Raw genomic sequence first — 9,730 nt, forward strand, 5'->3', positions numbered from 1 at the left:
TTTCCAGCGCTCACCGTGTCAGGCACCGCGATGGGCATTTCCTGTGTGTTATGCCTTTTTCATCTTTTAACTGCCTTGGAGGTGGGTCCTTTCATTGTCCCATCTTACCCATAAGGAAACTGAGGTACAGAGGGTAGAGGAACTTGCTCAAGGCCGCAGAGCTGATGGATGGTGAACCCAAGCCACTGAGCTGAACAGCTTCCACCCCTGCTGTGACCCCACACACTGTGGGTGGTCCCCAGGCAGATAGTGGGCAGGGTGGGAGGACGGGGAAGGGCTCCTGATGTCGTGAGGAGAGAGGTCGAGAGCCCCGTATGGGCATTCGTGTCCCTCTGGAGGCCACCAGCCCTGCAGAATGTAAAATCACACTGTACGGAGGTTGGGATTCATACAGTCCCCGTTTTTCTCACAAAGAGGCTGAGGTCTAGTGAGGAGACGTGGCTGGTCCCAAATCCCAGAGCAAATTAGTGGCGAACCAGGCCAAGAGCAGCTGTCCCGGTTTCCCGACCAGTGATCTTTGTTAAAGACCATGTTCTGGCTTAACAAGGGGGAACGCTTTTCTTCTACAGCCTGAGAGACTCATAAAGGATACTGAGAAGTCCATTCTGGTCACTAAGGCTGTGATGTACTTGGTTGGGTTTGCAATGGCCCATCTTTCATGGAAGTTTGAAAAGCAGGACAGATACTGTGACTCCCAATCAGGACAAGCTTTCAGTCTGTTGTAGGCAGACTCCCTTGAAGAAGACCACATATAGGCTGAAATCTCCCAGGACCATATTCTAGATGTGGAGTTGAGTGTCCTAACCTTTTGCTAAAAGTCCATCAGTCCTTCTATGTATATAGTACTGATCACTAATTAGTGTCAGATAAAGAGAAGGGAATAATTTTGACACCATATTCAGAGATAGCTCAGAGAGCAGATATCAACTTTTGGTGGTTCTTGAGACATATCTACAAAATCTGTCAGTCCATCTGTACAGCCAGCCATCCACCCATCTATCTGTCCATCTCTCCATCTATTAGCCCATCTATCCCTCCAGCCATCTACCTACCCACCCATCCACTAATTTACTGGGTCCTTACTTTGTGCAAAATATTCCACTAGACCTTTGGATTTACAAAAGAACAAGACATAATTCCTGTCCTTAGAAGAGCTTGGATTCTAGAGGTAGAGGCTTGTTGGAAATAATAATTCCACGTATTCAACAAGGGAAATAATCAAAGGGCTGAGGAGGCTGGAGAGAGTTTCTTGGAGGGAGTTGATTAAGAATCTGCCGGGCACAAAGTGGTGAAGAGGGAGCATGTTCCAGATAGAGAGGCAACGATGAGCAATAATGTGGTGTGGCTTAGGCAAGTAAGGATCACGAACCTTGCATTAGTGTGATGTTCTAGTTTTGTTTGCAGGGTGTGGTAACAACTCATCTCAATCAATTCTCCAGCAACCCCATAAGGTAGGGGAGGGAGATGCCGGGAAAGGAAATATGGCACTTGTTCAGAGTCATGGAACAGTGCCGAATAGCTAACGTCTTTTGATGTTAGCTCACCATGGGCCAGTCTCCCACAAGCCATCCGTGAGCCATTGGCTCTACTTCCAGAATGAGAAAACAGATTTAGAGAGGTTCATGAGCTCACCCGGGGTTACACTAGCTGGTGGTAGAGATCTGGACCGGTCCAGGTCACACATATCCATGGTCTCTCCAGCTGATGGGACAGGATGAGCTTGGGTGATGGCATTGGTAGCAATCCCAGTACTGGAGCTGAAGCCTTGAGTCTTCACCACCCCCTCCACTAAATATTTCCACGAGTTGCTCTCAGAGCAGCAGACAGGCTTTCCCCGAGGAGATGCTGTGCAAGACAAGGGCAGAGCAAAGCCCCAGCTCCGAAAGAGATGCCACAGGGTCAGAAACAGACCTACTGTAGTTTCAGCCCTCGCTTTGTCCCCCAGCACTCACTCTCCCCTCCCTTCTCTCTCCATATGGATCTTATCCTCGAGATAAAATCAGAGCTTAGAAACTAAACAGACTCTATGAGACCTCTTTCGCTGGCCAGGGCAGCCCAGCACTGTTTTTCCAGATGTTGTCTGGGCCCGTTTCTCAGAGAGGCCAAAGGTAGAGTGGGGGGAGAGGAAGCAAGTGCTGGAAGGTTAAGCGGAAACTGGATACCAGAACACCACCTGGGGGTGGGGAGATCTGCGTCAACTGAACAAACACTGTAGGAAGGGGCCTGTGCCTCCTTATCTTCATGTTTTATGGCCACCACTACCCTCACTCTCCTCCTCCCTCTGCCTCAGTCACCCACCCGCTCTGCTGACATCTTTCTTCCTGGTGAAGACTTTAACAAAGCTCCTGGGAAATGTTAGATCAGTCCCATTAGTCATTCTCAATGCAGGCAAACAAGGCCTGGTGAGGCTGGTGAGGAGGAGGGAGGACCCAAAGCTGGTGGTGGTGGCAGGGTCAGTGCCTGGGGTGTCTCGGGTTCCTTTCTATCTTACTTACCTTTTGCTTCTTAAAACGAGTCTGTAGGTCAGTATCAAACTATGAAGCCACCAGAATATAAGACCAAGACATTCATATTTTGCTACTTTAACTTTCAATTTGGGACTGGGGTGGGGATGAGCACTGCCATTGGATTGGCAAGTCAAGCAAGTCCGCTATATGTCAGCCCTACAGTTGTAGGAGGAAGGCAATTGTGCGACATGCAATTATGTCAATGGAAGGGGGAAAAAAGAGTAATTGGTAGAGGACTAAGCGGGGATTCAAATCCTGGGCAGGTTGGTCTGAGAGTCCCTCACTTTAACCACCACACCACGGAAGCCATAAAGCCTCATGTGTATCCCGCTTGGTATTAAGCATTTGCACTTCAACAGGCACGCCCAAGCCAAGCCACTAATCTTGTGAAGAGACCAGAAGGTAAAAACTGGACCAAAGCTCCCAGCTTGAACCTGGAGGACCGATGGTAAAAAATCCCGGGGTTGGGGTAGGGGGTGTTGAGAACAGCCTTTGGTCTGATCTGGAGGCTTGGAGGCAAACTCTCTTTCTCATAGGATGACCTGCAGCAGAATCACCCTGTGGGATGGTTAAAAGCAGAGTTCTGGACCCAGAGTTCTGGACTCAGAATTTGGGGAGATGGGACTCTGAGAATCTACATTTTTAACAAACCCCTCTCCCCCATGTCTCCCATGCTGGCCACAGTGACACTGCTGCACAGAAGAGCTGGAGAAACACCACGATAACTGCCTAATCCCAGCTCGTCATTCCGACTTCACATCTGTCCTCCCAGGGGCCAGGGGCTCCAAGCGTGGGATGGGGATAAGCAGGTGACATTTGGTAACATACAGATCGTTCATGTGTTACAGAGCAATTGTTGTCCACATGGAGTGCTGGGTTCTTCGGGATGTGTATCGATCAGGGTTCTTCAAAGAAGAAAAACCAATAGGATATACATACAGATGGATGGATGGGTAGATAGCTAGACAGACAGACAGATGCTATCTTTCTAAAGAGATTTATTTAAAGGAATATGCTCATGCGATTGTAGGGGCTGTCAAGTCCAAAAGGTGTTAGATTAGGCTGAAAGCCTGGATATTCAGGCAAGAGTTGATGCTACAGTCTTGAGGCCGAATTTCTTCTTCTCTAGGAAACTTCAGTTCTTGGCTGGGATGGCTTTTTAACTCATTGAATGGGGCATCACTATCTTATCAAGGATAATCTTCTTTACTGCTTATAGTGTCAGCCACTCCTATGGGACAGCGTCACAGCAACACCTAGATGAGCATTCGATTAGATAACCAGGCACCGTAGCCTAGCCAAGTTGATGCACGAAACTAACCATCAGAGGATGTTTCTTCATCCATTTAATCTACCTACCCAAGGCAGAATTGTAGGGAAAGAACACTTTTTGAATAACACACCGTTTATGGCAAAAGCTGACTTCAAAGAAAAAGCAGAAACAGCCCACATCTGCTGCCAGATAAAATCTGTTTAAGCTAGTCAAGGCAGAGGGTCACTTCACTAATAAGAATCCCAGGTTCAGGAAGCAGGAGCCCTGCTTAATCCCCAGGGGGTTTTCCCTTCTCATCCCGCCTCCTGGCAGCAGGTGCTCCTATCTCAAAATGAACACTTTAATTAAGGTGACTGTTTATAAGAATCAAAGAAAAGTAAAGCTGTGCCTTAATTACTTTGTCTCCAACCAAATAATTTTCCCATGCATTCTTTCTTACCAAGAATCTTTCAACAGACGAGCAGAAGGCGGGGCAGGTATGGCTGAGAGAAGATTAGTGTGTCCGTCTAGGTTGGGATTCTCAACATGGGTCCGTAAGTTCCCGGAGAACCCCTGCTATTATTATATATAAACTGTGCATGTGTGTGTGTGTGCGCACACTCACGCACACGAGTGCCATTTTTTATGGGAAGACAGTGCACACTTTAATCAGATTCCCAAAAGGGTAAGTGACTCCCCAACAGGTTAAGAACCTCTTTACAGAGTCTGGGAAGATAATACCACCTCGTTTAGAGAACAGGTAGCTGATCAGCCAAGAACCACTAAAATGTGATTTTTAGAAAATAAACGTTACTTTTAAGAGCAATTCGGAGCAAAAATGAGTGGAAGGTACAGAGATTTTCCACACTCCCTCTGCCTCCCCCCAACCACAGCCTCCCCCATGATCAGCACCCCCACCCCCACAGAAGGGTACCTTTGTTATCATCCATAAAGCTGCACTGACACATTGTAATCACCCTGAGCCTGCAGGATACCTTAGGGCTTGCCCTTGGAGTTGTACATTCTATATGTTTGGACAAACATGTAATGACAGGTATCCATCATTAAAATACCATACAGAGGCACCTGGGTGGCTCAGTCGGTTGAGCATCCAACTCTTGATCTCAGCTCAGGTCATGAGATTAAGCCCCACATCAGGCTCCGAGCTCAGGGGGGCGGTCTGCTTGCGATTCTTTCTCTCCCTTGCCCTCTGCCCCTCCCCCTCCCCTGCACGTGCTCTCTCTCTCAAATAGTAAATAAATATATCCTAAAAAAATATGTCCTACAGAGTGTTTTCACTGCCCTAAAACTCCTCTGTGCTTCATGTATTCATCCCTGTCTCCACTCCAAGCCTTGGCAACTGCTGATCTGTTTACTGTCTCCATGGTTTTGCCTTTTCCAGAATGTCATAGAGTTGGCATCATACAGTACGGAGCCTCTTCTGATTGGCTTCTTTCACTTAGTCATGTGCATTTAAGGTTCCTCCACATCTTTTCATGGCTTGATAGCTCATTTCTTTTAAGCGCTGTATGATATTCCATCGTGCAGATGGACCCCAGCATAGGTATCCATTCACCTGTTGAAGGACATCTTGGTTGCTTCCAAGTTTGGGCAATTAGGCGTAAAGCAGCCGTAAACTTGCATGTGCTTGTTTCTGTGTGGACATAAGTTTCCAGTCCCTTTGCGTGAAGATCAAGGAGCATGACTGCTGAATCTGTATGAATATTATAGCTCAGTGAGATTTTATTTAAGCTCTGACTTGCGACTGAACGCTAATTAGCCCCCGTGGATTGAAAGTAGATTGTCCATTCCTGAACGTGGGGAAGCTTCTCTGTCTGACACAGTAGGGTATCAGACCATCTGGGCACAGGGTTCTGGAGCGACACAATGAAACCCAGGTGCAGATCCCGGCTCTGCCACTTATGAGCTGTGTGACCTGGGCGAGTTCCCCCCTTCTCTGGGCCAGTTTCTCCATGTGTAAAATGGGGACTATAATGGTAGCCCCTGCCTCATTGGGCAGTGAGGTCTATGTGAGTTTGCACAGGGAAAGGGCTTAGAGAAGTTCCTGGTGCCGCATAAATGTTAGACTTGATGCTTTTGGGGAGCACAGTTCCATGGGTAGGCCCAGGAATCTGCATTTTTAATAAGTTCTCCTGGATAGTCCATCTGCAGGCACATGGAACCACAACATTGTGCCGCTGGACACGCTCTAAGGACCCTACGCACCAAGCCTCGGTGGTAGAGGCTGAGAGCTCCAAAGGCCGGGGGTGGGGATTTGGAGCAGAAAGCCAGCTCAACCGTTGACTAGCTGTGTGACTGAGCGAGTGTCTCAGTTTCCTGCTCTGTACAATGGGTATGACACGACGAGTTCCTGCCTCAGTCAGCAGCTATTTCAGGTTAAGTGAGAAGAGCCACATAAAGCACCACGCAGGGTACCTGCTACCCTAGGGACCCAAACGGCACCTGCTGGCATAATGTTACATGTTAATTTTTTAAAAGATTTTATTTATTTATTTGAGAGACAGAACACAAGCAGGGAGAGGCAGAGGGAGAGGGAGAAGCAGACTCCCCACTGAGCAGGGAGCCTGACTCGGGGCTCGATCCCAGGACCCTGAGATCATGACCTTAGGGGAAGGCAGACGCTTAACTGACTGAGCCACCCAGGAACCCATGTTACTGATATTATCCCTTGTAGGTGGGCCCTGGGGGCTCTGCTCACCTGGCCCGGTCGGGGGAGGAGGAGGAGCGGAGACATGGGCAGACACACTCCTGAACAATGGGATCTGGCCTCCCTGAAAGGAAAAGGCTTCAAAAACATGCTTGCTTGTGCTTCCCTCTGCACACACTTTAGGGACAGGACCGAACCTCAAGCGACCTTCCGTGTGACCTGGTAAATGCAGGTGTTCCACCAAGGAAAACTTTCCTCGGACATTCTTGAAAGAAGACCATCTGCAGAAGGCAAGGAAGGGTCTTCGGTGGAAAAAAAAAATCATTCACTCAAAGCATCAATAATTATTATACTAAGAGAGGAAACTAGGGGAGAAATAAAAGCAAAGATCCTCAAGGCTTAGTATCATCCTAATGCACACAGTTCTGCACCAACGACCTCTCTAGCCTGGCATGTCATCTTTGTACATCGATGGAGCTTTGAGATAAATGGCTACCACACCCAGTGATCTACGTCTCATGCGGTTGAAGCCCTCTGGGCTGAGGGCCAAGAGCGTCTTACACAAATGTCATCATCTTGCGGATGTGGATGGGGGATGCGTAGGAGCCGTCTGGGGGTAAGGCTAGGCACGCACGTTGTGGCTGTAAGCAAACCGCAAGAGAACAGAAAGGAAGGAGAACAACGCCTGAGGGACGAGAGATGGCTGACGCACGGTGCGAGGGGATGGATATGTTTGGGGAAATATATTGCATCCGGTTGCACTGACCCATGATCGAGGAGAGGGGATTGGAGCAGGAGGAGACTAGGTTGCCTCGGGGTTAACTCCCAAGGCTGCTGTCTCCTTCAGGCCATCTTGAGAAGTGCCTCCTTCACCTGGCGATGGCGGCGGAAACCTGGCCAGGAAACACAATAATTGATGTGTTATTGACAAACTGATACATTATGTTTCCATAATAATTGATGAAGCATGTTTATCATGATTATGATATTTATACATATATGAATATAAATACACATACTTAAAATGTCTGAGCTCTTGTCTCCAACTCATGTCCAGGAACACTGTAGTCACTTTGTTCGGAAAGGCTGAGTGAGTAAATGCTGGTAGGTTTCATGGTGGGGACAGGGTCGCTGTCCCAAGTGGAGACCCGGCCAGTCCTCCTCTGGCTCAGGTAGTAGTGAAGCATCCGTTGGTCACGCGCTGTTTAGACTTTGAGCTCCTAGGGGGACAGGGAGGGCTGGGGAGGGTCCCCGTTGAGATCCCACAGATCTCACATGGGAATTATTTAGACCACTAACATGGCAGACTGGAAACCAGCAAGGGGACTTACAACCAGCCCATGGCGTGGCCCAAGACCTGGTCTCCAGGAGGCAGCGACCGATCTCTGAAAATTCCTGGGTAATGAGGCACCTGAACACACACATAGGAGAGGGGTCTCCAGGGGGAGTGGGTGCAGCTCTTCACCAAAGCATGCCGGCACCTACGTGAATGCCTTACACGGAGACGCCTGGCCCCCATGCTCTGGCTACTAATTCAGCATAAACTGGGGTCACATCTGAGGCCCCTATGTTGGGGTCTGAGACGGTCTGGGTCAATGGCGTCTCCTTGTTGGGGACGGCAGTTCCCAGTTCCATGCTGGGGGCTTTTCAGCACATCTCCGAGGTTCACAGGCCTCTGGGGACAAAAGGCCCCCCGGGACTGGCAGCTTTGGAGTGTGACTCACAGAACCTCTGCCCCCCTCTCCCTGCCTCTCCCCACACCGCCCCCCCATGCTGCCCAGTGGGGGAAAATCATGCCCGTTAAATGTTTGGAAAGGATTAATGCATAAAGCCAGATCAGATGGTTAGCTTTGGGGAGGGGCAAGGGGGGATGAAGTTAGATCCTTCATTTCAACCTAGACTAAAATTAATTCCAGCTGGCTTAAAGAATTAAATATAAAACATGGAGCCATTAAATAAGAAACTTCAAAGGTGCTGTGGGGTAGAGGATGAGCCCAGAGACGAGCCTCCGGAACATAAAAGCCGGGAAGGAGTCACAAAGAAAAGGCTTGCCAGATTTGGAAACGTCAAAACGCACTTTTCCACATCAAAAAGACACCTAAAGAAAATTAAAGACCAACTCAGAAAACACGCGCAACATATACAATAGGGCTAATGTTATCACTATTTAAAGTGCTCTTACAAAACAATAAAGAAGTAGAAAAATCGTAGAATGGTCAGGGAATGAAAATGTATGTTTTGCAGAAGAAACACAAATGTGTGCGTAGCAAAAACAGCTGGAAATCAAACAACTATTATGCAACCAACAATAAAATATCGTCTTACCTCTCAAAATTAGCAAATATTTTGAAAATTACATGGCCCCGAGGATGTGATTATGATCACACAAGCACATCGCCGGGAATTAGCACCGCTTTTAGGAAAAGCAAAGCAGCACCGTGTAGGAAAGATACTAAATACACACCTATTCTTTGAAAGGCAATCCCTGCCTGTGGACTCTATTTTAAGGAAATTATAAAAGACCCGAAGACATGGGGGAAGACTTACATTTAAAGACACTCGCTCGGGACGCCTGGCTCAGTGGGTTAAGCCACTGCCTTTGGCTCAGGTCATGATCCCAGGGTCCTGGGGACCAGTCCCGCATCGGGCTCCTTGCTTGGCGGGGAGCCTGCTTCTCTCTCTGCTTCTGCCTGCTGCTCTACCTGCTTCTGCACACTCTTTCTCTCTCTGACAAATAAGAAAACAAAACCCTTGAAAAAAAAAATAAATAAAGACACTCACTGTAGCCTGACTTCTAACACTGGGAAACCGGGAGAGGCCTGGATGTCCATCTGGCAGGAATTCAGTTGAAAAAGGCACATCAGGGGCACCTGGGTGGCTCAGTGGGGTGAGTGCCCGACTCTTGGTTTCGGCTCAGGTCTTGATCTCAGGGTCCTGGGGTTGAGCCCCACATCCGGCTCTGCATCGAGCTCCATGCTCAACAGGGAGTCTAAGATTCTCTCTCTCCCTCTGCCCCTCCCCCACTCACACACTCTCTCTCCCTCTTTCTCAAATAAATAATTTTTTTTAAAAAGGCACCTCATGTGGGGTGGCATCAACCTACCAGTGACACTCGTAACTCAGTACTTCTTGAATAAAACGATACGATTTGATGATATAAACCATTCCAGTTTTGAAGTCTCTCTCTCCACCTCTCTCTCCCTACTTCTCTCTCCTTTTCTCTTTCCTCTGTCTCTCTCTCTCCCTCTCTCTGTCTCTCTCACACACGCAACTACAAGGAAATTAACCGAAGTATTAATAGAG

Source organism: Martes martes, assembly GCF_963455335.1.
Source record: "Martes martes genome assembly, chromosome: 1".
NCBI classification, from domain to species: Eukaryota; Metazoa; Chordata; class Mammalia; order Carnivora; family Mustelidae; genus Martes; species Martes martes.